The sequence below is a fragment of the Zea mays genome, chromosome 4 (genome assembly GCF_902167145.1).
Source record: "Zea mays cultivar B73 chromosome 4, Zm-B73-REFERENCE-NAM-5.0, whole genome shotgun sequence".
Classification (NCBI taxonomy): domain Eukaryota; kingdom Viridiplantae; phylum Streptophyta; class Magnoliopsida; order Poales; family Poaceae; genus Zea; species Zea mays.
This window is the reverse complement of record NC_050099.1, coordinates 182,448,041-182,452,296: the sequence shown is the minus strand read 5'-3', so window position 1 is coordinate 182,452,296 and position 4,256 is coordinate 182,448,041. Positions and strand designations below refer to the sequence as shown.

At 46.4% G+C, this 4,256-nt stretch overlaps 1 pseudogene; it reads left to right on the top strand.

Moving 5' to 3' along the window:
- Positions 1 to 666: 666 nt before the first annotated feature.
- LOC103654217 (protein trichome birefringence-like 16) lies at positions 667 to 1,798 on the top strand (annotated as a pseudogene).
- The last annotated feature ends 2,458 nt before the right edge of the window (positions 1,799 to 4,256 follow it).

The following is a 4,256-nucleotide window of genomic DNA, read 5'->3' as shown; positions in this document are numbered from 1 at the left end:
TCGGCTCGGAGGCGAACTGAGATGTCCTGTCCGTGATCGGTTTGTTCTTGCAGCTGCAGACAGCTTGTCGATTTGTTGCTTGAGGAGCAGCCATGGACAGAAGAAACCGACCAGCTCCGTTGGTGAGTCTCTCTCTCGTCTCCTCTTTCTCTCCTGGATTATATATTCCTTGATTATTTGCATTCATGCCATATCGTTGGGTTGCTTTAGTTGAGCTTGAGCAAGTCGTTTGGAAATCACTGTCGCCTCCGCTTCCACGTGACCCGCGGCGAAATCCTGGAGCCGCACCTCGACGTCGGCGACGGAGGAGGACGGGCCTGCGAAGGACAGCATGGTCGGGCCGGGGTCCGTCGCCGCCGCACCCCACGACAGAGACCCGGAAGCCGCTGCCCAGTCCATGTTGTCGCTGGCCAAGAAGGAAAGGAGCGCCTCCGCCCTGCTCCCAAACAAGAAAGGTATACTCATCTTTGTGGCTGCTAGAGAAACCATGAATTTATTTCTTATGCGAGCATACAAATGTACTTATTTTCTCCATTGACATATTTCTCATATTGCCTTTGCACAAAATCCAGAAGATTATTTCTGTTCAGTTTACTTGTGCATTAGCTGGCGCACAGGTTATCTTGCTTTAATTTGTATGTTATGTTCGCTTTTATGTCCTACAGAATGCGAGTACAGGAATGGGAAGTGGGTTTCTAACAATCGTAGACCACTATACTCAGGGTTTGGTTGTAAGCAGTGGCTTTCAGAGAGTTGGTCCTGCAAACTAACCCAGCGAAAAGATTTCTCGTATGAAAAATTCAGATGGTTGCCTGAAGCTTGTGAGATGCTAGAGTTTGAGGTCTCCCAGTTCTTGAGAAGGTACATACTACATAGCCAACCTCTGGTGAATTTAGAGATGGTGTATGCCACGCTGTTTGGCTAAAATCTTTGAGTCAGCACAACACGGAAACATTAATCCGAATATGTTTCAGAATGCAGGATAAAATCATCGCTTACATGGGCGATTCTCAAGGGAGGCAGATGTTTCAGTCGATGATGTGTATGGTCACTGGTGGAAAGGAGAGGTTGGATGTAGAAGATGTTGGTGCAGATTATGGCTTTGTGTTAGCACCGGGTGCAAAAAAGTCTAGATGGCTGGGCCTACCGGTTCCCGAGCACCAACACAACAATTATATACCACTGGTCATCAACGCTCTGTGATTTGGAGCCCCTGAACCCATCAGACCGAGCGACCAGTTACGCCATGCACCTGGACCGCCCGCCTGCTTTTCTGAAGAGTGACCTCCACAGGCTCCACGTCCTGGTCCTCAACACCACCCACCACTAGAACCCGGGGAAGCTGAGGGCGAACAGGTGGGAGATGTATCTCGGCGGAGCGCCCAACAACGACAGGAACACTGCCGTCATCTGGAAGGCCAAGAACTTCACCGTCCACAGCGTCGTTAGGTGGGTGGACGCGCAGCTCCCCCGCCGCCCCAAGATGAAGGCGTTCTACAGGTCGATATCGCCCCGACACTTCTTCAATGGGGACTGGGACACCAGAGGCAGCTGCGACAACACCAGCCAGGGAGGGAGCGGCGTCCACCTCGACCGTTCGGAGGACGCCGACGCCAAGGGTGCCGTGAGGGGCACCAGGGTTAGGCTCTTGGACCTCACTGCCCTCTCGCGGCTGAGGGACGAAGGGCATATTTCGCGGTACAACGTCAAGGCCACTCCCGGCGTTCTGGATTGCCTGCACTGGTGCCTTTCCTGCGTGCCCGACACCTAGAACGAGATCCTTGCAGCCCAACTATAACCTGTAGCTAAATTTGAAGATGCCAAGGGATACATTGAATTGTTTATGGGTGAAGTTTGTATATACAATAACTACCACGGAGTACTATGTCGTTGCCAGAGACCCAATGTTGTTGGTAGTGAAGCACTGAGCAGCAATACATTCCTCTGCAAGAAACAAACAACTAGCCAAGAGAGGAGCATCCACGCAAGAAGGCCCGCATGATGTACAATAAAGCCACCGCAAGAGAAGATATATGCATGGCGCGAAGCAGAAGGTGGCTATTCAAGTGCAAGCAAAACAGAAGGTGAGGCAGACTGCAGGCAGGAGGAGCTCGGCACATACGATCGGAGAAAGACGCCTCGACAGCAGCACTGTGGAGAGCGGCGGGTGTGGAGGTGGGGAGCGAGCGAACCGTCCGGGCGCGTGCTCGTGTGTGTGCAGATCGGGAAACCAATCAGTCGCAACATCCTATGTTGGGTATATATCGACAGAAAGGGCAATCTACAGCAGGGTGGAAAGAGGCAGTGAGAGTGATTGACGTCGTGTGCAGTTTTTTTTGTTCTTTCTTTTGTTTTGACATGTACACTATTCACGGATCCCTAGCTTTTTTAAGCGGATATGGCTTTAGGTTTTGCATGTCGGTCCCTGTAAAACTCTCCATTAAGCCAAAGGTAAAGATCCAAAGGTGAAGTCTTTATTACTCTATAAGAGAGCAAAGTAGGCGTTCATAATATAACATACATTTGTACATAAGTTATTATAACATTATATGTTTCCGTTGCAACGCACGGGCAGTCACCTAGTCTTATAGAAGTATGATATGTGGTCCGGCCCAAGCAAACGGAACCATACGTTTTTAAACTGTTAGATTCGCAGGCATGCATTTTGGGTTCAAACTTACTCCGTATCTCCAGCTCTGACAGATCCTTCCTCGATCGTCGATCTATCTTTCTTTCCTGGACAATGATCCATCCTGTACATCACACGTATTATAGCCAGGCTTGCTTTCAGCAGGTATCATCAAATGCACAAACACGTTTATTACCATGCAAGAGAGAATAAAACAAATAAACCGAACGGAGAGAGATATAGAGAGAGAGAGACAAATACTTACGTGCGCTTCATGAGCTACTAGTACTAATCTTAATGCAAAGATATAGTATACTCCAAATGCATACTCCTACAATGGATCGATCGCTGTCTGCATGGACGCCCCTCGTCGTCTCTGGTGGCCCCTCCCCCTTGCTTTGCTTCACCTCTCTCTCTCTCTGTGGTCCCGCTTCAGGCACTGCATGAAATTTGGCACTTGTTCGACTCTCCTGTCTCCATGTTGGGGATTGTGGAAAGTTCTTTTGCTCGCAACCAGGGGCGGATCCAATAGTGGGGCAAAGTAGGCCATGGCCCCACCTCAATTTCTTGTCTACTTATATATACTCGTTGAATATACTGTAAAAAAATAGCAAGTATATGAGACCAAAACTACACTGAACATGCCACTTCCATCGTTCTAGTCTACCATCCAACTTCACAGTCTGCTAATACAATCTCCAGTAATGTCCTTTATATCCATTCTCTATATTCATCCTTTACGATCTCCTATAAAATATTCCCTCTTGTATATCTAATCTTTCTCATGCAGCGTCCTCTAAATTTCATCCTTTATAAATAAATACCTATATTAGACACATTTTACTTTAATTTTCTGTATATATGTATTTGTCATACTCTCAAATGTATTATACATATTTTAGTTTTGCTAAATTTGTTGTTTAAAATATTAAAATGAATAGAGGAGAGAAACTACATATATCAAGGATCCAACAGTGTCCCCTAAATTTAGAGGACACTGTTGGCGTGTAGAGGACGAGAATCTCCCTTAAAATTTAGGATATAAAAAGTCATAGTACATATGTTGGAGAGAGTCTAAAACAACCTACTTTTAGTGCGTCACCCTACTCAATCAACCATTGCGCAAACAAGAGTTTTAACAAATAAATATTGGAAGAATATCTAATGTAGATGAAATAGTTTTTAATCCAACATTAAAAAGACAAATTGATGAGTATGATAAAAATGTTCAAAATGAAGTGAGAAAGGTGTACATTCAAATTCTAGCTTTTATCGTACGGTCACTAGTTTCTATATGCAATATTACATGTGTCTTACGGTCTTGTCTATTTGTTTTGCGATTTTGTTTGGCCCCACGTAAATTTATGTCCTGCGTCCGCCACTGCTCGCAACACGACACATGTCGGGGACTCTCGGCTAGCTGTTTCACTGGACTTACTCCGTCTGAGCGTACGTACGTACTCGAGACTATTTACTACCTATATCCGGGTCTTTATCGAGTGGCAGGAGGAGCTTTGACGAGTGCTTTTTGTCAGACACTCGGCAAAGAAGTTTTTGTCGAGAGCCGCACTCGACAAAGTCCTGCACTCGGTAACGAGCTTGTTTACGTAGTGCAGGCCATCTTGCC